The sequence below is a fragment of the Aquarana catesbeiana genome, linkage group LG04, assembly GCF_042186555.1.
Source record: "Aquarana catesbeiana isolate 2022-GZ linkage group LG04, ASM4218655v1, whole genome shotgun sequence".
Classification (NCBI taxonomy): domain Eukaryota; kingdom Metazoa; phylum Chordata; class Amphibia; order Anura; family Ranidae; genus Aquarana; species Aquarana catesbeiana.
In genome coordinates this window covers 530,158,608-530,182,923 of record NC_133327.1, presented here as the reverse complement: position 1 = coordinate 530,182,923, position 24,316 = coordinate 530,158,608, and positions in this window count along the sequence as shown.

Here is a 24,316-nt window from a genome sequence, read left to right as displayed (position 1 = left end):
AATAAAAAGTGCTTCTATGTGCATATGTGTCATCCAATTATTTAAATTATAAAGTGCTTCTAAAGTCCGTGCAATTTGGAAACTGCTGTGTAGATAATCCAAAACAAGCCGCAGTGATCCATGTGATTTGGAAACTGCTGTGTAGATAATCCAAAGCAAGCCACAGTGATCACACTCATGTGCTCCCCCCTAGGTATTAAACGCTCACCTCTGAGCGTGTGACTTTGCACTTAAGCTTAGTCAATACAGTGAACCACCTCTGGGGCTCTGCAGTTTTAACCAGACTCCTGGACCCGTCAGCATTATACTTCGGTTGAGTGAAAAAGGACTGGATGGTGTAATGTTTTAACAGTTTATTAATCATATAAAACCCACCTATGGGGTACTCACATAGTATAGACATGTCAGTGTAGCACTCTGCATCAGGCAAACAGCAAACAGCATGTAAAGATACCGGAACAATATTGGGATGGTATGGGGTTCTTTCCTAAGAGGTCACCTGCTGAATGTCCATCCTGTCCCCTCCCCAACGCGTATCGATACAGGGAACCTCCGTATCTACTTCAGGGGGAAACATTTTTTCCACTATATTTTCCCCCTGAAGTAGATACGGAAGTTCCCTGTATCGATATGGCTTTTTTGCCAAATTATTTAATCGAAATAGCCTTGTAAAAATGTGTACACAACTCAAAATTTTGGTCCAACAAAACATTTTATTGAATTTAAATAAGAATTAGCATAACAACTTGCATGCATCCAAATATATAATTATATATACAGGTGCAAAGAGGTAAAACTTAGCATCCAAAGAATCATAAACCTGAAAAAGATAACCCCCCCACCACCACCTTAAGAAAGTGTAATTACAAAAGAGTATAATGATAATCTTAGGACCAAGATGACTGTGTGCGCTCTGGTGCCTGATATTCTTGCCACTATGTAGCATGATGCTGTGCTGGCTGTGGTGGTGGAGGTGGAGGTTGGTACTGTGCAAAGTATGTTTTTGCTGTAATTTCCCCTCTAACTCCTTTGTTGAGAAACTTGAGTAGAAGACACTCAGCCATTTGCCATTCTTCTGTCATCTTTCTTAACTTGTTTGCAGTTAGGAAGCCAAAGGAATCAGATTTGTCAGCTTTTTTTTTTTTGGAGAGTGGCAGAAGCATGTGTTAAAAATGCTGTAGTTGCATCCTCCAGGTTTTTGGTTTTTCTTGTTTTTTTGGCCAGAGGTTGTGTCAGTACCATGGCCTCCTCAATAGTGGGTACAGCTGAATCCTCAATATTGACACTTTCCTGTGTTTGTAAAATTACATTAGCAAAAAGTTAGCAAAAAAAGGACAACAATAAATCTGGAGTCATTGACCTGTGCGTAGAAAAGTAAATGGCCGGCTGTTAAAAGACTGTCATTTAGAGCAAAGCATAGCTAGTTGCATTTTTATATGCTTATTTCCCAATGTGTTTAGAAATGACACATGCATTTTATAGGCTACAATAATCTAAAGAGGAGCCTCCTTTGAATTTTTTGACATAGTATGTAATTAAACACTTTACCTATGTCAAGGAAGGCTCATCAACATCTTCACCTTGCCTTTCTTGAGATGGGCAGTCAGCAGAAGTCGATGGCAGGGCTGACATAGAGGCTCTGGATTCATAGTGTTCCGTCAGAAAGTGCAGACTTTCAAAGTACCAAAGCCATGGCACATAAGTATCCTCTGCTGCTGCTCCTAACTTTTCAGAGGCCTTGTTTTTATCAAGCTCCTTTCTATTTTTTGATGCACATTGTATGCATCAGCATTTGCGCAGAAAGTTTTGCACAGTTCAGTCAATTTGATCATTGCCTCATGTTTTTTTTTTTTTAGCCTTAGTTCGCCATAAACATGGCATCTGCCTATACATGTCAATAAAATGTAGCAGAAACTCTGGGGAAGTAAATGTGTCTGTCATTACTTCTGCAAGTCACAAAACACATACCATAAATTCAGCTATTACAAATTAATACAGTATAGGCCTCTAAACCCTAAAACGCTATGAGACCATAAAAAAAGTATACATTCAGTTGTTGCCAAGTTTTGCTCTCTAAAAGTGCATACGATCGAAAAATTATATGTGCTGGCGTCGCAAAAAAAAGATCTTTACACGTTTTATACACTGAGCATGCTTAGAACTCTGCCCCTGTCTGCACATTGACGCCGTGGTGTGAACATAAGAGGCGACCATAGACATGTAGAAAACCAACCGATAGGCAGATCATCCGATTTTTGCATCTGTGGTCATTGTTCGGCGAACGAAAGTGCACTGGTGAGCATGTTTGTTCATGTTTGTTCATAAAAAGTTGACATATTATGTACTACTTAATAAACTGTTGTACTTCAAACATGCATATATATGTGTGTTATGCTGCTTTTCATGGAAAAAAATGTATCTTGGTTCCTTCATAGCAATGGGAGCCACAACAACCACACAGGCTTTCCAGGGAAATATTATTCCATCCAAACGGTTGCTTCTGTGGTTGGTATATGCAGTAGTCCCCGCCCCTTCCTTCTTGGCGTATTCCCCGCCTCTTCTCTCTAGGTGCAGTGGGGGAGAGAGCAAATAGAGGCTAAACAGCAGGTGTGTGGTGAGAGCAGCAGAGAGGAAAAGAAGGAGTCAGTGCCTTACAGATCCAAGGAGGAGGAAGAAGGAGACAAATTTGACGTTTGAAGAAATGATGGAGATGGCGGACATCCTAATTAAGAAGGACTATGATGGGAAGCATAAAACTTACAACAAGCCAAATGCACGAATGATTATGGAGTAAGTTATGAAAAGTCTGCACAGGGACCTCGGTGTCTGACGAACCAAGGAACAGTTGAGAGAACAATGGTCAGACTTTAAATTGAGAGATAAAAACCAGTATAGGAAGATAGAGAAAGTTCTAAAGAAAAGTAAGTATTTGTTTTGTGTTCCTGTCGCTTTCTTGATGTGCCATGTGCTCTTCTTCACTGTTCTACTGTTTTCTCTGCCTCTGTGTTCTTTCTGTTCTTGTAGAATCGTTAGTTCTGACAGAAATATTGGTTTTATGGAACACTGTAATACTTATATTGCTCTTTATGCTCAACGAGATATATGTCTTGGTTGCCTGTTTCATATACAAAAAAGTTATTTTCATTTTGTCTGGCCTATTTTGATGTTAACTAATCTAGGTAGCTTCTTGTATATGTCTGCATAGCTACTGACATGTAATCTATGTTCTGTGTCAGTAGAGGACACTCAGCAAGTGTTAGGGGAGGCAGGAGCACCAGTGGGGGACCTCAGAAGAAGGAAATATGGGTAGCCCTGTACCATGACATAAACCAGGTAAGTAGTCCAGGTTTAGTGTGCAAATAAAACATATAGACAGTTTTTCATCAGCCATAACAGCCAATTTTAGGGCACTTCTATCCAATGTTTATTTATTGCCATTTATGGGATAATATGTAATCTAATTATACCTTTGTTTCTTCACATAGGGAATAAAAGAAGAGAAACATCTGAGCTGTCTGTGGACATTAGTAACACTGCACCTCATGAGGAGCAAGAAATACAACCCACCAGACCCCTTGAAGAAGATGTTGCTGCTGATGTGCTGGAAGTACTGTGGTGTAGGAAGTAATGGCTTATCGCCATTATTCCAAAGCCAACAATAGCAACAGCCGTGTCATCCGCCATGAAGTGCAGTTGAAATACAGTATCTCACAAAAGTGAGTACATCCCTCACATTTTTGTAAATATTTTATTATATCTTTTCATGTGACAGAGCAGACACAGGGGCGGGACTGGATGACTAAAGCAAAGGGAAGGTTTAAGAAAAAAAATGGAGTGAATAATGAGCTGAACTATAAATGAGAATATGGATACAGGGAATGCAGATAAAAATTTAGATATGACATACTATTATAAATTGTTAAATGTACTGCTTAAACGAAAGGGGCTAGTGGAGGATGATAACTAAAGAATATATATATAAATATTTTATTATATATTAGTACTGCTAAATTAATAGATGAAAGGGGAGAGGACGACAAATAGGACCCGCAGAGCACCCACGCGCACGCACAGGGAACGTCCACTGTCCTACAGTACAAAAAACAATACAGGCATACCCCACTTTTAAGTACACAATGGGGTTTATTTACTAAAGCTAGAAAGTGCAAAATCATTCTCACTTCTGAATAGAAACCAATGAACTTCCAGGTTTTATTACCAAAGCTTAATTGACCAAGCCGGGGTTAGAAGCTCATTGGTTTCTATACAGAAGTGAGACTGATTTTGCACTTTCTAGCTTTAGTAAATAAACCCCATTGTGTACTTAAAAGTGGGGTATGCCTGTACAGAAAACCATATATATGTGTGTATAGTGGGCCAATGGCATTTTTATACATAAACGTGAATAAAGATGGCAGGCAGGACATCCACTAAAAATAATAAGTATATAAGATAGGTGAAACAAAAGGAGTCTGAACATAAAATAGTGTGTGGTATGGATGGTAAAATGCAAGAACAGCTGAAGATATATAGTAAGGTAAATATGATTGTAGAAACACATATAATACCAGGTATTAATGAGAAAAAAACATATATGTGGTATAAAATGAAGGTGGAGAATTAATAAAACCTATATTCTAAAATAGTGGAAATCTCTATGCCTTCATTCATTCCACCAAGTGAGAGGACGTCTAAATGATAAATCCAAAATCCTAAAAGTTTCTCTAGAGCACAGTTTTTTTAATCGCTCTGCAGCTGGAAGAGAATTGGGGATTTGTTCGATCACCCAAACTGTAAGCCTTCCGTGGATTTTTGATGGGCTAAGGTAAAGTGTTTTGGCACACTGTGAGCCACTTTTTGTGGGTCAATGCCTCATTGGATTGACCTCCTGTGTTCCCCAAACCTGGTCCTGAGAGATCGTTTAGTGCGGCCTACATATAGTAGGCCGCATGGACAGGTAAGTCCATACACCACAAAGTCAGAGGAACAGTTGTAAAAGTCCTTCAGTGTTGTACATATTGGAATGTTTTACAAAGGGGTTTTCGGCATTGAAACATCCCGACTAATGGAATAAGTACAGGCTTATCCAAGGGAGTGCGTCTAAGTCGAATTTTGCTGGGAGCTATCTTAGTTTTTAAATTAGGCGCTCTCCGATATGTGACACAAGGTCTATCTGAAATAAAAGGTTTCAGCAGTGGATCCTGTAATAATATGCTCCAATGGTCAGCCAAGATTTTTTCCATTCTCCTGAACAGGTGATGAAAGGTGGTAGTGAACAGAACAGTATGATTATGTGGTTCACAAGGTTGCTTTGAAGGTTTCCCTTTTAAATAGCGTTGAAATGCTTGGTCGATAAGAGCTGGGGGGTAATTCTTATCTCTGAACTTCTTGATAAGTAGAGTGCTCTGGTCGACATAGTCGCATTCTCTCATGCAGTTCTGTCTAAGTCGGCAGAATTGGCCATCAGGAATATTGTTGATGCATTGCGGGAGATGACAGCTGTTGTAATGCAGAAATGAGTTACCCGCAGTGGGCTTGACATAATTCTTGGAAATGATGGTAAGGGTAGCTGGGTCATAGCCCAGTTCAAGATCAAGAAAAGGTAGTGTATCAGAGTTAGTGACATAAGTGAAAGATAAGCCATAGTGATTATCATTACAATAACCAACAAAGCTGTCTATCACATTGGTAGGGCCATCCCAAATGATAATAATATCATCAATATAACAACCAAAGAAGACAATATTACTGGCATAAGGGTTATTGTGGAGAATGTATGAGTTCTCCCAGTAGCCCATAGCCAGATTGGCATACGAGGGCGCAAAATTTGCCCCCATAGCCGTACCCTGTATTTGAAAAAAGAAATCTCCATCAAACTGAAAGTAATTGTGAGTTAAACAGAAGGAGGTGGCATCTAGAATGAACTATGCCTGGCGCGGGTTGATAAGGGGATCTTTTGCCAAAAAGAACTCTAGTGCTAATAAGCCAAAGGAATGGGGAATGGAAGTGTATAATGAGTTGACATCAAGTGAGAGCTAGACATATGTCTGCTCCCACTTGTAAGCAGATAACAGTTCAAGAAGCTGTGTTCCATCCCTGAGGTAGGATTGTAGCTGATGGACAATGGGCTGTAAAAAATGGTAGAGGCTAAGGCCTGTGGTGACACTGTCCATGGCCGCTACAATTGGTCGACCAGGAGGGTGGTCCAGATTTTTGTGAACTTTGGGGAGATGGACAGTGTCACCACCGGCAGCCTCTACATTGACCATTTTTTACAGCCCATTGTCCATCAGCTACAATCCTACATCAGTACATCATTAAATGTACTTTTTATACATATTCAAGTGAACACTTGATTTGTTTTCATTGTTACCATGCATTAAATGTTACAGGAACAAAGAGAAATACAGGCATATACTTACTGTATCCATCACGCCATACTATCAGGGAGCCATGTGCTTGGCCCCAAAATTATCCTGCTGCAGGATAACGACCCTAAACATACAACCAACGTCATTAAGAACTATCAGAATTAAGAACAAGGAATCCTGAAAGTGATGGCTTGGCCCCCACAGAGCCCTGATCTCAACATCAAGCCTGTCTGGGATTACATGAAGAGACAGAAGGATCTGAGCAGCCTACATCCATAGAAGATGTGTGGTTAGTTCTCATAGATGTTAGGATCAACCTACCTGCTGAGTTCTATTAAAAACTGTGTGCACAAGAACCGTGTAGAAGAATGAATGCTGGTTTGGTTTGAAGGATAGTCACACCAAATATTAATTTGATTTGGATTTCTTTTCTGTTCATTTACCTTTCTATTTGTTCATTGATAAAAATAAACTATTATACTTTTGAAAGCATTCTTAATTTACAGCATTTTTCACACCTGCCTAAAACTTTTGCACACTACTGTATATTCTGTATTATTATTATTATTACTGTTATTATTCAGCATTTGCATAGTGCCAACAGTTTGCACAGTGCTTTACAAAATTAAGGCAGACACTACACACTTACAATATAATTTAATACAAGAAAAGTCAAAGGGCCCTGCTCCTTAGCAATGACATAAAAAGTTATACTGCAACAAGCTACTCACGTGTATATTAAGATTATTTACATTTTATTGAGCACTAACTATAAAACATCTGCCAATCAGTGCTGAAATGGCTTCTGACAGCAGGATTGCTATACTGCTTAAAACCATGGCTGTCAAACAACATCATTCTGCACAGCACTAGGCAGATGTATTTATGGCCTGTATGACATGATAATGTAAGCACAGACATATTCCTATTTATTATATTCAGTTTAGCTAGATCCATTCCTGTTATTCTCTTCCTAATTAGGGATGAGCTTCGAGTTCGAGTCGAACTCATGTTCGACTCGAACATTGGCTGTTCGCAAGTTCGCCGAACAGCGAACAATTTGGGGTGTTCGCGGCAAATTCGAATGCCGCAGAACACCCTTTAAAAGTCTATGGGAGAAATCAAAAGTGCTAATTTTAAAGGCTTATATGCAAGTTATTGTCATAAAAAGTGTTTGGGGACCCGGGTCCTGCCCCAGGGGACATGGATCAATGCAAAAAAAAGTTTTAAAAACGGCAGTTTTTTCAGGAGCAGTGATTTTAATAATGCTTAAAGTCAAACAATAAAAGTGTAATATCCCTTTAAATTTCGTACCTGGGGGGGTGTCTATAGTATGCCTGTAAAGGGGCGCATGTGTCCCGTGTTTAGAACAGTCTGACAGCACAATGACATTTCGAAGGAAAAATTCCATTTAAAACTACCCACGGCTATTGCATTGCCGACAATACACATAGAAGTTCATTGATAAAAACAGCATGGGAATTCAACACAGTGAAACCCCGAACCAAAATTAAAAAAAAAAAATGACGTGGGAGTCCCCCTAAATTCCATACCAGGCCCTTCAGGTCTGGTATGGATTTTAAGGGGAACCCCGCCAAAAAAAAATAAATAAACGGCGTGGGGTCCCCCCAAAAATCCATACCAGACCCTTATCCGAGCACGCAACCTGGCAGACGAGAGTGCGCCCCCCCTCCTGAACCGTACCAGGCCACATGCCCTCAACATTGGGAGGGTGCTTTGGGGTAGCCCCCCAAAACACCTTGTCCCCATGTTGATGAGGACAAGGGCCTCATCCCCACAACCCTGGCCGGTGGTTGTGGGGGTCTGCGGGCAGGGGGCTTATTGGAATCTGGAAGCCCCCTTTAACAAGGGAACCCCCAGATCCCAGCCCCCCCCCTGTGTGAAATGGTAAGGGGGTACTTACCCCTACCATTTCACTAAAAAACTTTCAAAAATCTTAAAAATGACAAGAGACAGTTTTTGACAATTCCTTTATTTAAATGCTTCTTCTTTCTTCTATCTTCCTTTATCTTCTTCTGGTTCTTCTGGCTCTTCTGGTTCTTCCTCCGGCGTTCTCGTCCAGCATCTCCTCCGCGGCATCTTCTATCTTCTTCTCCTCGGGCCGCTCCGCACCCATGGCATGGGGGGAGGCTCCCGCTCTTCTCTATATCTTCTTCTTCATCCTCTTCTCTTCTTCCTTCTTCTCTTCTTCTCTTCTTCATTTTCTTCTCCGGGCCGCACCGCATCCATGCTGGCATGGAGGGAGGCTCCCGCTGTGTTACGGCGTCTCCTCGTCTGACGGTTCTTAAATAACAGGGGGCGTGGCCACCCGGTGACCCCACCCCTTCTGACGCACGGGACATGACGGGACTTCCCTGTGGGATTCCCCGTGACGTCACAGGGAAGTCCCGTCAAGTCACCATGCGTCAGAGGGGGGCGGGGTCACCGGGTGGCCCCGCCCCCCGTTATTTAAGAACCGTCAGACAAGGAGACTCCATCACACAGCGGGAGCCTCCCTCCATGCCAGCATGGATGCGGTGCGGCCCGGAGAAGAAAATGAAGAAGAGAAGAAGAGAAGAAGGAAGAAGAGAAGCGGATGAAGAAGAAGATGAAGAGAAGAGCGGGAGCCTCCCCCCATGCCATGGGTGCGGAGCGGCCCGAGGAGAAGAAGATAGAAGACGCCACAGAGGAGATGCTGGACGAGAACGCCGGAGGAAGAACCAGAAGAACCAGAAGAAGAAGAAGATGAAGGAAGATAGAAGAAAGAAGAAGCATTTAAATAAAGGAATTGTCATTTTTAACATTTTTGACAGTTTTTTAGTGAAATGGTAGGGGTAAGTACCCCCTTACCATTTCACACGGGGGGGCCGGGATCTGGGGGTCCCCTTGTTAAAGGGGGCTTCCAGATTCCGATAAGCCCCCCACCCGGAGACCCGGAGACCCCCACAACCACCGGCAATGGTTGTGGGGATGTGGGGATGAGGCCCTTGTCCTCATCAACAGGGGAACAAGGTGTTTTGGGGGGCTACCCCAAAGCACCCTCCCAATGTTGAGGGCATGTGGCCTGGTACGGTTCAGGAGGGGGGGCCACACTCTCATCCCCCCTCTTTTCCTGTGGCCTGCCAAGTTGCGTGCTCGGATAAGGGTCTGGTATGGATTTTTGGGGGGACCCCACGCCTTTTTTTTTTTGGCGCGGGGTTCCCCTTAAACTCCATACCAGACCTGAAGGGCCTGGTATGGAATTTTTTTTTTATCCGTAAATATTTTATTTAGTGTTAAAAGAGCAAGTTACAGTTCACAATTCAAATCAAATGACACAGAAATGTAATTAACAAGCAGGGTATGGAAGCCTAAGAAATGCTGGGTACATCCAATGTAGTTTATGATAATACAATACTGGTAACACAGCCAGATATGCAGAATATAATAGCTGTGGAGTGGAGGATCATTATTCACATTTCCCCTCCCCCCCCTCTCCCCCCTGAGCAGTTAAGCCCAACCAAGGCCAGGAGATAGGTGATACGGCTGTTCCCAGTTCATTTCTCTGAGTGAAGTACCCTTGCAAGCCTCTATGTAGGACTATGGTAAGACACGGTTAAGAAGACCTACTACCTAGTAGGAGGCCGAAGTTGGGAAGAAAGAACATGGGGTATAGGGGAAGAAGAGGAGAGGGCAAAAAGGGGTAGGATCAGGAAAATAAGGCAGGAAGGGAGAGAGGGACAACAAGGGAAGAGGAAAAATAAACAAATACACAGATAAAATAATGAGGAAGAGGGGGTCTAAGATGAAGAGGGGAGTTAGAGAAGGTGCCCCAGAACACTCCCCCTGGAAGGCCCACTCCCCCCCACATCCCCCCCACCGACGAGAGTCCACCGTTAGGGTTAAAGTTCACATATCACTTTTTATAGTACATGTTGGCGATAGCGTTCTGTAGTCACGTAGTGATTCCAGCACGCCCAGGTGAAAGAAAATTTATGTGTTCTTTCCTGTGAAATATGAATCAATTCTTCCATTTCTTTTATTTTAGAAATTCTCCTGTACCACTCTCCAATGGACGGGGTGTGCGTGGAACGCCAATGCACTGGGATACATAATCTGGTGGCATTCACCAAATGCATAGCCAGAGACTTATAGTATGTTTTTTTGGGTAAAGAGGTGTGATGTAGAAGAAATTGTGTGGGGGTGTAGTCCAGGGTATCTGTAGTGATGTGTGAAATGATTTCACTGACCTCCCTCCAGAAGGGTTGAATGCGTTCGCAGTCCCACCATATGTGGAGCATTGTCCCTTCCTGCTTGCCGCATCTCCAGCATGTGTTAGGGATAGAGGGGGAGAATTTGTGAAGCCGGGAAGGGGTCCTATACCACCTAGTGGCAATTTTGTAGCCATTTTCTTGGATTGCAACATTTAGTGAGCATTTGTGTGCGTATTCATGGACAGTGTCCCACCCTTCTGTAGAGAGGGGTGTTTGAAAGTCTTTGTCCCAAGCCAGCTGTGAAGATACCGGGTGAGAGGTTAATGCAGATGAAAGGAGGGCGTATATTGAGGAGATTAGGTGCCTTTGTTGTGTTTTGTAGTAGCAAAGGGTTTCAAAAGGAGTGAGTTGTTTGGTCCAACAAGAATGGTGTGGTTGGGACGAGAGAAAGTGGCGGATTTGTCGATACGACCAAAAGGGAAAAGAAGCAATCTTGGACATGTTAACTATTCTTTCATATGGGAGAAGGGATCCCTCTGAGAAAAAGTGGAGAGTTAAGACGTCATCATGTGGCCATTCGCGTAGCAAATAGGAGCAAGAGTCACCCGGGGGAAAGTCTGGATTTTCTCTCAAGGAAGTTAGGGGACCAGGTACCGAGGCAGCAAGCCCCAATTTCATTGCTCCTCTAAAGGCCAGCAAGGAGGGGTAGATCAGGGGGTGAGATACTATCTTCTGTGTCCAGGGTTTGTGAGACAGCCAGGGAAGCAGGTGTAGAGGCCCTGGTATCAGTGAATTTTCCAGGGCTACCCAGATCTTGTTGATACTGTGGATGTTCCAGTCTACTATCCTAGTGAGGTGACACGCCAGGTAATATCTATATAAGTCTGGGAGGCCAATACCCCCTTTCTTTTTCTGCGTCGTTAGGCGGGAATATTTTATGCGGGGTGGAGAGTTTTTCCATATAAAGGTGGAACAAGCTTTGCGATAAGCTGCAAAGAAGGCCGGGGGAAGGTGGATAGGGATGGTTTGCATAAGATAGAGTAATCTTGGCAGAATGATCATTTTAATTAATGCCGAACGGCCAAACCAGGAGACGTTCAAGCCCATCCACTCCTTAAAATGATTTTGAATTTTGCTGAGGGCTATGTGGAAATTAGACATATAGAGGTCTGACAGCCACGCGGTAATTTTGATTCCCAAGTAAGTGATCGCCCCCTCTTCCCATCGAAAAGGGAAGGCATCCCGACAGTGGATTACCTCCTGGGCGGGAAGAGTCACATTCAGAGCATTAGATTTTGAGTGATTGATCTTGAGATTTGATAAAGTGCCAAAAAACTCAAGATCTTCTAGTAAGTTGGGTAGTGAGATGCGGGGCGAGCTCAGGGACAGAAGAATGTCGTCTGCGAAGGCTGCGACCTTGAATTCCCTTCTACCGACAGTCAGACCTCCAATGTCAGGGTTGGAACTTATTTTATTGAGGAGGGGCTCCAGCGTCAGGATATAAATTAGGGGGGATAAGGGGCAACCCTGGCGTGTCCCATTGCTGATGGGGAAGGCGTTTGACAGGTGGCCATTAACCTTTACTTTGGCAGAGGGATTCGAATACAGGGCTAATACATGTGAGAGCATGCGGGGCGCCAGGCCAACAGCAACCAGCACCTCCCGCATATAGTCCCAGGCCACTCTGTCAAACGCCTTCTCAGCATCGAGGGAGAGGAAGAACCCTTGTGACCTAGAGGATGTGAGCCAATGGTGGAGATTCAGGGTACGGATAGTGTTGTCCCTGGCTTCCCTTCCAGGGACAAATCCCACCTGATCTGGAGAAATGAGTTCAGGAATCAAAGGGAGCAATCTGTTGGCCAAGATTTTTGCGTATATTTTGATATCTACATTTAGTAGCGATATGGGCCTGTAGTTTGAGACTTGGGTGGGATCCTTACCCTCCTTAGGGATTACCGCTACGTGAGCCATAAGCATTCCTTCTGGCAATATCTGGGGGTCCGAAAAAGCATTAAAGGTGGAGAGAAATTTCGGGGCAAGGGAGTCTAGGAATGTCTTGTAGTACTGGAGAGAGAAGCCGTCTGGGCCTGGGCTCTTGCCAGTTTTCATCTGTTTAATTGCCAGCTCTAGTTCCCCTTTCGTAAGAGGTATTTCCATGTCTTGAGCTTGTTGGGCGGATATTTGTTTTGGAGAATGTTGTGAGAGAAACTCTCTAATGCGGTCGACTCGTGCGGCTGACGCGGGTGTTCCGGGGTGATTCTGGTGTAAATTGTAAAGTCTGGCATAAAAGCTCTCAAATTCTTTCGCTATGTCGTCGTTCCTGGGTAAGAGTAATCCCTGAGCATTTCGCACATGATAAACCGTTGATGAGGTTCTAGATGCTTGGATCGTGCGGGCCAAAAGACGCCCTCATTTGTTGCCATGCTCATAGAAAACTCTTTGGTCAAGAAAGTAGCGTTTCCTATTTTGTTTACCTAATTCTTCCAAAAGAAGCGATCGGGCCTGTAGTAATTCTTGTAAGGTGGATTGAGCGTGCGACTGTTTGTGGGCCTTTTCTAACTTTTTGATCTTCATAATCAAAGAAGTTATGTTTTCTTGGTGTAACCGTTTGGCTTTCCCTGCGAGTGTGATAAGTTCGCCACGTAATACACATTTATGTGCTTCCCAGAGGGAAACAGTAGAGACATCTGGGGTAGTGTTTTCCTTGAAATAAAGGTCTATACAGGTTTTCAAGTGTTCTACCGTCATTGGGTCATTGAGTAAGGAGGGGTTCAGTCTCCATGTTTTGGTTCTTGCGCTAGATTCAGGGTAGGAAAGGATGATTGTGATAGGATGATGATCGGATAGGAACATTGGTTCTATGGTTGATTGTTGGAGTAGGGCTAGGTCCTTTTGAGAGAGAAAGAAATAATCAATTCTCGAATATTTGCCGTGGGGCGCCGAGTAAAAAGTGTAGTCCCTCACGGAGGGGTACATGGTACGCCAAGCGTCGTGGAGTGTGAAGTTTTGGAGTTGTATTTTGATTTGCCGGAGGGCTCGATAAGGTAGGGTAGAGGCTCCTGACGAAGAGTCCAGGACAGGGTTCAACGGGGCGTTAAAATCACCTCCCAGCAGAACCAAACCCGACTGAAAAGTCAAAAGAAGGTCGCATATTTTCCTGAAGAAGGCAACATGATGTTCATTGGGGCAGTAGATGTTAGCTAATGTAATTGGTTTTGAGGCATATGTACCTTTGACAAAAATGTACCTGCCTTCTGGGTCGATAAGTGAGTCAGTCTGGTGGAAGTTGGCATGTCTGGAGATTAAGATCGAAACCCCCTTTGTTTTTGCTACTGGGTTGGTGGAATGCAGTGCTGTGCGATAGATATGGTTAGATAGTTTAAGCACCGCATCAGAGCGGAAATGTGTTTCTTGAAGGAAAATTAATTGCGCTTTGTGTTTGGTCAGGGAGTTCAGAATCTGAGATCTTTTTTCTGGGAGATTAAGGCCCTTAACATTCAATGATACACACTTCATCATTAGGGATGGAGTAGGCGCCATGGTCCTTTCCGTAGAAGTGGTTGGGAAAGGCAAGTTAATAGTAGGCCCTCAGGAAATCAGTGCAGGTGGAACTCAGTCAGCCGGGGGGGAGCGGGGGAGTACCCAGAGTAGGGGGGAGCGGGCCCTCTTCCACAATAGGGGTAAGCGCAGAGAGGAAACCCCAAGCAGTTGAGGTACAGGAAAGTGGAAGATACAGAAAAAAAAAAAAAAAATACCAAAAGACCCCCCTACAGAAAGGGGGGGGGAGAGGGAAAAAGAAAAACGGGGGAAGGAGGGGGGAGAGGAGGAACGACCAGGGAGGGATGGTAGGGGACAACAAGCAGAAGGGGTAAGGTATGGGAGACACGGGATTTAGAGATTTACCAGAGGTGGAAATAGATATGCTATTCCACCTATAGAGGGGAAAGCTGGTAAGTCAGCGGGAATCCAAAGGAAACCGCTGTGGGGGAGCGTAGGTACAAACGGAAAAACCCACAGGTGGTTCCGCAAACTGGGGACCATGGGAAAGAAACCGTGTATGTAGTGTATGATAATGGCCTTGGGGAGCCATAACAGTTTTGCGATTTGAGCATATCAACCAAAAACATTAACTTTACAAGTAAAAAGTTAGCATATAGTTAACATATAGTATATAACATTTAACCTGAAACTGTATGTATGGCTGTCGAGGCCAAAGGCTGACCTCTCCTATATCTAAGCAACGTTTGGCGCCTTCGAGAGCCTCTGGAGAGGGAAAAACAAAGTCTACTTGACCTAAAATCTATTTAAAATTGAGGACTCCTTGTCCGATTGGGTGGAACTGCCCCCAAAAGTCACCATACCCAAAAAAAAAAAAAAAAAAAAATTCCGGGGGGGGAGAGGGAACATTAAGATAAATGCTCTATATCGATATAGTTCTGCAGGTTGAATTCCAAAAAGAGCGACCGTGCCCATTTGGTCATAACCACTATAGTGCAGCGATAGTTAGAAAATATTCATTAAATGTTAAATATTTATTGTTTATTGTTGCCACTATCGAGAGTGGTCTAGCAGCAAGGGGGTTGCTTATGTAGTCCCCGAGAATCTGGAGTGCTTAAAAGGGTCTAAAAGGAGAAGATCCCTAGTTGGTCCTGTGACGGAACCGGTCAAAGTAGGTACGCCACGTAAAGAAGGGCAGTCGCAGAAACTCGGAGTACTTCACGCGTCAATCGCTAATGTGGGTGTATGGTGTATCCCCTGGCCACCGTTTGTGAACATTTAGAACATAAAATATAAAACGTGGGTTACAGCCTGGGGTTATAATAGGGGTGTATGGGATCCCATGCATATTCTCCCCACACATAGCCAATACTAGAAAAAAAAAAAAAAGGGGGGAATTTTTATGAAGTTCGGGATCAAATTTTTAAGGGGGACAATTTTTTGCCACACACCACAAGGGATTCCCTGTGGTGTTCAGAAATCCAGATGGAGTAGACTAAGCATGGGGTCATAGTACTGTGGGTGATTCAACCAGAAATGGTCAAGGGTTCAGTCCCAGCCCTCCTCCCCCCTAATTCAGACTGATTAAGTGCTCCGGAGAGTATGCATGTAATTCCGTGGTTGAGACTTTGTGCAAAAAGGGGGTTACAAACATTGCATATAGGGGTGCATCAACACATCACTTTATGACTGTATGCATTTCCTCCCATTCTATCCAATGCTGGTTATCCCAAGACAGGCTACTTAAATTAATTCCAAGGACCTTAACTTAACCTAAGGTGGAATTCCGAGCCATTTGGATGTGGATGGGTGATGTTTAAGCCAACTGGAGGCATGTTGGAGACCACAAGGTGAGGACCTAGCGTATTGGGGATGGGAGGTCCACATTATTGCATTTGGAGGTACGGTATGTCCGGTAATGCAGTGGCAAGATGTCAAGCCAGCAAACCTCCAACCCACGCTCCGGGATGGAGTGTAAGGATCTAGGTGAATCAATGAGAGTCACTGTGGTGGTCTAGGTACGGTCCCCTTAGGATCTGTTGCACAAGGAGGAGGAAGGGGGGAGTGCGAAGGATAAGGCCCAGTAGGGCGTATGGACTAGGTGATCATGTACACACAGCTCCCCTTATCTTACCTTCCCAATAAGGTTGTCCTGTGCGGGGGTATACCTTATCATGCCCGCATAAGCTGTTTGTCACATGGCCAAGCAGCCATAGTTGAGGCCAGGAGGTTGGTGGGCAGAAGGAATTGCGTGTCTGTGAGTCAATCACTTCATCCGGTGAGGGTTTTTGATGGCAGGTCAGGCGTGTCATCTATGCTGTAACAAGAAAAAAAGACAAGCACCGGGAGAGGTGAAAAAAACAAGGGGGGGGGGGGGAAGAAAAAAAAAAAAAAAAAAAAAACCATAGGCGTGAGAGCAGATGGCAAGGGGCAGTCACATGAAGTATGTGGATCAAAATTAGCTGAAAAAGTGTTGCTTGTTAGGCCTCCATGCGATCTCTTCTGGCTGGAGGTGAAGACGGAGATCCAGGGTTTTGATGGTATATATCTCTTCGTGAAGATCGGTTGTTAGGTGAGGATGGCCTGTCTCGATGTCTTCTCGCTCTTTGTCGCTGTGCTTTCGGCGACGGGTTAAGAGAGACAGGAAGCCATGGTTCCGTCGGATAGTAGAAAGAATACCATTCTGGAAGATCCATGCGGGGGAGATAGAGCTGGTCACAGAAAGCCTGAAGGTCTTCCGGGGTGCGGAGCAGGGCTGAGCGCCCCCTAGCGGTCGCGGACAACCCGAATGGGAATTTCCAGCGATATTGTATGTTCCGAGACCACAGAGCTTCCAGCAGGGGGCGCAACGCCCTTCTATTCTGTAGGGTTATCTGCGATAAGTCCTGAAACAGTTTAATCTCGGCGCCATTATGAATGATCCGACCTTTTTCCCTCGCCTTCCTAAGGATTTCCTCCTTCAGGGGGAAATTCACTATGCAACAAATTACATCCCTGGGCGGCTCATTATCTCGGGGCTGAGGGCGCAATGCTCTATGTATTCTTTCCATCTCTATTGGAGAATCAGCCGGTCGGTCTATTAGATCATTAAAGATGTTACTTACAGTTTGCTGTAGAAGACCAGGGTCATTATTTTCAGGCACGCCACGCACCCTGATATTGTGTCTGCGTCCGCGGTTGTCTAGATCTTCGATATGTCTGTGGAGATCTAGAAGGTGTGTAAGCTGTGCATCGTAGGTTCCCTGAACTTGGCGAATGGCTGCAGCATGATGTTGAGTGGTTTCTTCCACATCACTGATGCGCCGAGTCACTGTTTGAAAGTCTGAGCGGAGGTCGGCAATGGCAGCCATCACTGTGCTCTTGATGTCCGTGGCAAACTTCTCCAGGTCCAGCAGGCTGGGTGGCTGGGTCTGCAGGAAGGGGGGTGTCCCCGCCCCTGACATCTGAGACGTGGATGCTGTTTCAGGGGAGTCCGGTGCTTGGGCCTGCAAGGGCGCCTGTGAGGCCGCATGTGTCGGCTGGCGCTGTGTCCGGAATATCTCCGGTATATTGCGACTCAGCTGTGTCCCGGTCTCGGCGGGTGTGCGGGAGGTGGAGGAGCTCCTGGTCGTTCTATTCATGGCGTTTTTGGTGCTGAAATCTCCCCAAGTAGCTAATCACGGTCCCCAGTTTACAGGAGCTCAGGTCTCAAGCAGCCATCTAGGTCTCCGTCCAGGACACGCCCCCCCTGGTATGGAATTTAGGGGGACTCCCACGTCATTTTTTTTTTAAATTTTGGTTCGGGGTTTCCCTGTGTTGAATTCCCATGCCGTTTTTATCAATGAACTTCTATGTGTATTGTCGGCAATGCAATAGCCGCGGGTAGTTTTGAATGGAATTTTTCCTTCAAAATGTCATTTTGCTGTCAGACTGTTCTAAACACGGGAAACATGTGCCCCTTTACAGGCATACTATAGACACCCCCCAGGTACGAAATTTAAAGGGATATTACACTTTTATTGTTTGACTTTAAGCATTATTAAAATCACTGCTCCTGAAAAAACGGCCGTTTTTAAAACTTTTTTTTGCATGGATCCATGTCCCTTGCGGCAAGACCCGGGTCCCCAAACACTTTTTATGACAATAACTTACATATAAGCCTTTAAAATTAGCACTTTTGATTATTCATGTTCGTGTCCCATAGACTTTAACGGTGTTCAAGCAAACTTTTTTCCTGTTCGCATGTTCTGGTGCGAACCGAACAGGGGGGTGTTCGGCTCATCCCTATTCCTGATATATCTGACAGGCAGGCAGGTGTTTTTACAGTATTTCCAGTTAGTGTACTGTGTACCCTGCATAGCTGCACCTACAGTATAGCTACCTGAAGCCAGGTGCTTGTATGCTTCTTCTGATCCTATTAATAGCACAGGCAGGCTCTTGAAGTATTTACAGTTAGTGTACTGTGTAAACCTGCACAGTTGCACCTACAGTATAGCTACCTGAAGCCAGGTGCTTGTGTACTTCTTCTGATCCTATTAATAGTACAGGCAGGCTCTTGAAGTATTTCCAGTTAGTGTATTGTGTACCCTGCACAGTTGCACCTACAGTATAGCTACCTGAAGCTGGGTGCTTGTTGTGCTTCTTCGGATCCTATTAATAGCACAGGCAGGCTCTTGAAGTATTTACAGTTAGTGTACTGTGTAACCCTGCACAGTTGCACCTACAGTATAGCTACCTGAAGACAGGTGCTTGTGTGCTTCTTCTGATCCTATTAATAGCACAGGCAGGCTCTTGAAGTATTTACAGTTAGTGTACTGTGTAACCCTGCACGGTTGCACCTACAGTAAATCTACCTAAAGACAGGTGCTTGTGTGCTTCTTCTGATCCTATTAATAGCACAGGCAGGCTCTTGAAGGATTTACAGTTAGTTTACTGTGTAACCCTGCACAGTTGCACCTACAGTATAGCTACCTGAAGCCAGGTACTTATGTGCTTCTTCTGATCCTATTAATAGCACAGGCAGGCGTTTGAAGTATTTCTAGTTAGTGTACTGTCTACCCTGCACAGTTGCACCTACAGTATAGCTACCTGAAGCCAGGTGCTTGAGTGCTTCTTCTGATCCTATTAATACTAATGGCAGGCTCTTGAAGTATTTCCAGTTAGTGTACTGTGTACCCTGCACAGTTGCACCTACAGTATAGCTACCTGAAGACAGGTGCTTGTGTGCTTCTTCTAATCCTATTAATAGCACAGGCAGGCTCTTGAAGTATTTCCAGTTAGTGTACTGTGTACCCTGCACAGTTGCACCTACAGTATAGCTACCTGAAGCCAGGTGCTTGAGTGCTTCTTCTGATCCTATTAATAGCACAGGCAGGCTCTTGAAGTATTTACAGTTGGTGTACTGTGTAAACCCGCACAGTTGCACCTACAGTATAGCTACCTGAAGCCAGGTGCTTGTGCACTTCTTCTGATCCTATTAATAGTACAGGCAGGCTCTTGAAGTATTTCCAGTTAGTGTATTGTGTACCCTGCACGGTTGCACCTACAGTATAGCTACCTGAAGACAGGTGCTTGTTGTGCTTCTTCTGATCCTATTAATAGCACAGGCAGGCTCTTGAAGTATTTCCAGTTAGTTTACTGTGTAACCCTGCACAGTTGCACCTACAGTATAGCTACCTGAAGCCAGGTACGTACTGTATGTGCTTCTTCTGATCCTATTAATAGCACAGGCAGGCGTTTGAAGTATTTCCAGTTAGTGTACTGTGTACCCTGCACAGTTCCACCTACAGTATAGCTACCTGAATACAGGTGCTTGTGTGCTTCTTCTGATCCTATTAATAGCACAAGCAGGCTCTTGAAGTATGTACAGTTAGTTTACTGTGTAATCCTGCACAGGTGCACCTACAGTATAGCTACCTGAAGAGAGGTGCTTGTGTGCTTCTTCTGATCCTATTAGTAGCACAGGCAGGCTCTTGAAGTATTTACAGTTAGTGTACTGTGTAATCCTGCACAGGTGCACCTACAGTATAGCTACCTGAAGAGAGGTGCTTGTGTGCTTCTTTTGATCCTATTAGTAGCACAGGCAGGATCTTGAAGTATTTCCAGTTAGTTTACTCTGTGTAACCCTGCACAGTTGCACCTACAGTATAGCTACCTGAAGCCAGGTACTTACTGTATGTGCTTCTTCTGATCCTATTAATAGCACAGGCAGGCGTTTGAAGTATTTCCAGTTAGTGTACTGTGTACCCTGCACAGTTCCACCTACAGTATAGCTACCTGAATACAGGTGCTTGTGTGCTTCTTCTGATCCTATTAATAGCACAGGCAGGCTCTTGAAGTATTTACAGTTAGTTTACTGTTTAACCCTGCACAGTTGCACCTACAGTATAGCTACCTGAAGACAGGTGCTTGTGTGCTTCTTCTGACCCTATTAATAGCACAGGCAGGCTCTTGAAGTATTTACAGTTAGTTTACTGTGTAACCCTGCACAGTTGCACCTACAGTATAGCTACATGAAGCCAGGTGCTTGTGTGCTTCTTCTGATCCTATTAATAGCACAGGCAGGCTCTTGAAGTATTTACAGTTAGTGTACTGTGTAACCCTGCACAGTTGCACCTACAGTATAGCTACCTGAAGACAGGTGCTTGTGTGCTTCTTCTGATCCTATTAATAGCACAGGCAGGCTCTTGAAGTATTTACAGTTAGTGTGCTGTGTAACCCTGCACAGTTGCACCTACAGTATAGCTACCTGAAGCCAGGTACTTGTGTGCTTCTTCTGATCCTATTAATAGCACAGGCAGGCTCTTGAAGTATTTCCAGTTATTGTACTGTGTACCCTGCACAGTTGCACCTACAGTATAGCTACCTGAAGCCAGGTGCTTGTTGTGCTTCTTCTGATCCTATTAATAGCACAGGCAGGGTCTTGAAGTATTTACAGTTAGTGTACTGTGTAATCCTGCACAGGTGCACCTACAGTATAGCTACCTGAAGACAGGTGCTTGGGTGCTTCTTCTGATCCTATTAATAGAACAGGCAGGCTCTTGCAGTATTTACAGTTAGTTTACTGTGTAACCCTGCACAGTTGCACCTACAGTATAGCTACCTGAAGCCAGGTACTTATGTGCTTCTTCTGATCCTATTAATAGCACAGGCAGGCTCTTGAAGTATTTCCAGTTAGTGTACTGTGTAACCCTGCACAGTTGCACTTACAGTGTAGCTACCTGAAGCCAGGTACTTACTGTATGTGCTTCTTCTGATCCTATTAATAGCACAGGAAGGCATTTGAAGTATTTCCAGTTAGTGTACTGTGTACCCTGCACAGTTCCACCTACAGTATAGCTACCTGAAGACAGGTGCTTGTGTGCTTCTTCTGATCCTATTAATAGCACAGGCAGGCTCTTGAAGTATTTACAGTTAGTTTACTGTTTAACCCTGCACAGTTGCATCTACAGTATAGCTACCTGAAGCCAGGTGCTTGAGTGCTTCTTCTGATCCTATTAATATCACAGGCAGGCTCTTGAAGAATTTACAGTTGGTGTACTGTGTAAACCCGCACAGTTGCACCTACAGTATAGCTACCTGAAGCCAGGTGCTTGTGCACTTCTTCTGATCCTATTAATAGTACAGGCAGGCTCTTGAAGTATTTCCAGTTAGTGTATTGTGTACCCTGCACAGTTGCACCTACAGTATAGCTACCTGAAGCCAGGTGCTTGTTGTGCTTCTTCTGATCCTATTAATAGCACAGGCAGGCTCTTGAAGTATTTACAGTTAGTGTACTGTGTAATCCTGCACAGGTGCACCTACAGTATAGCTACCTGAAGACAGGTGCTTGTGTGCTTCTTCTGATCCTATTAGTAGCACAGGCAGGCTCTTGAAGTATTTCCAGTTAGTTTATTGTGTAACCCTGCACAGTTGCACCTACAGTATAGCTACCTGAAGCCAGGTACTTACTGTATGTGCTTCTCCTGATCCTATTAATAGCACAGGCAGGCGTTTGAAGTATTTCCAGTTAGTGTACTGTGTACCCTGCACAGTTCCACCTACAGTATAGCTACCTGAAGACAGGTGCTTGTGTGCTTCTTCTGATCCTATTAATAGCACAGGCAGGCTCTTGAAGTATTTACAGTTAGTTTACTGTTTAACCCTGCACAGTTGCACCTACAGTATAGCTACCTGAAGACAGGTGCTTGTGTGCTTCTTCTGACCCTATTAATAGCACAGGCAGGCTCTTGAAGTATTTACAGTTAGTTTACTGTGTAACCCTGCACAGTTGCACCTACAGTATAGCTACATGAAGCCAGGTGCTTGTGTGCTTCTTCTGATCCTATTAATAGCACAGGCAGGCTCTTGAAGTATTTACAGTTAGTGTACTGTGTAATCCTGCACAGGTGCACCTACAGTATAGCTACCTGAAGACAGGTGCTTGTGTGCTTCTTCTGATCCTATTAATAGCACAGGCAGGCTCTTGAAGTATTTACAGTTAGTTTACTGTGTAACCCTGCACGGTTGCACCTACAGTATAGCTACCTGAAGCCAGGTACTTATGTGCTTCTTCTGATCCTATTAATAGCACAGGCAGGCGTTTGAAGTATTTACAGTTGGTGTACTGTGTAAACCTGCACAGTTGCACCTACAGTATAGCTACATGAAGCCAGGTGCTTGTGTGCTTCTTCTGATCCTATTAATAGCACAGACAGGCTCTTGAAGTATTTACGGTTAGTGTACTGTGTAACCCTTCACAGTTGCACCTACAGTATAGCTACCTGAAGACAGGTGCTTGTGTGCTTCTTCTGATCCTTTTAACAGCACAGGCAGGCTCTTGAAATATTTACAGTTAGTGTACTGTGAAACCCTGCACAGTTGCACCTACAGTATAGCTACCTGAAGCCAGGTCCTTGTGTGCTTCTTCTGATCCTATTAAAAGCACAGGCAGGCTCTTGAAGTATTTCCAGTTAGTGTACTGTGTAACCCTGCACAGTTGCACCTACAGTATAGCTACCTGAAGCCAGGTGCTTGTTGTGCTTCTTCTGATCCTATTAATAGCACAGGCAGGCTCTTGAAGTATTTACAGTTAGTGTACTGTGTAATCCTGCACAGGTGCACCTACAGTATAGCTACCTGAAGACAGGTGCTTGTGTGCTTCTTCTGATCCTATTAATAGCACAGGCAGGCTCTTGAAGTATTTACTGTTAGTTTACTGTGTAACCCTGCACGGTTGCACCTACAGTATAGCTACCTGAAGCCAGGTACTTATGTGCTTCTTCTGATCCTTTGAAGAGCACAGGCAGGCGTTTGAAGTATTTACAGTTGGTGTACTGTGTAAACCCGCACAGTTGCACCTACAGTTTAGCTACATGAAGCCAGGTGCTTGTGTGTTTCTTCTGATCCTATTAATATCACAGGCAGGCTCTTGAAGTATTTACAGTTAGTGTACTGTGTAACCATTCACAGTTGCACCTACAGTATAGCTACCTGAAGACAGGTGCTTGTGTGCTTCTTCTGATCCTATTAATAGCACAGGCAGGCTCTTGAAGTATTTACAGTTAGTTTACTGTTTAATCCTGCACAGTTGCATCTACAGTATAGCTACCTGAAGCCCGGTGCTTGAGTGCTTCTTCTGATCCTATTAATATCACAGGCAGGCTCTTGAAGAATTTACAGTTGGTGTACTGTGTAAACCCGCACAGTTGCACCTACAGTATAGCTACCTGAAGCCAGGTGCTTGTGCACTTCTTCTGATCCTATTAATAGTACAGGCAGGCTCTTGAAGTATTTCCAGTTAGTGTATTGTGTACCCTGCACAGTTGCACCTACAGTATAGCTACCTGAAGCCAGGTGCTTGTTGTGCTTCTTCTGATCCTATTAATAGCACAGGCAGGCTCTTGAAGTATTTACAGTTAGTGTACTGTGTAATCCTGCACAGGTGCACCTACAGTATAGCTACCTGAAGACAGGTGCTTGTGTGCTTCTTCTGATCCTATTAGTAGCACAGGCAGGCTCTTGAAGTATTTCCAGTTAGTTTACTGTGTAACCCTGCACAGTTGCACCTACAGTATAGCTACCTGAAGCCAGGTACTTACTGTATGTGCTTCTCCTGATCCTATTAAAAGCACAGGCAGGCGTTTGAAGTATTTCCAGTTAGTGTACTGTGTACCCTGCACAGTTCCACCTACAGTATAGCTACCTGAAGACAGGTGCTTGTGTGCTTCTTCTGATCCTATTAATAGCACAGGCAGGCTCTTGAAGTATTTACAGTTAGTTTACTGTTTAACCCTG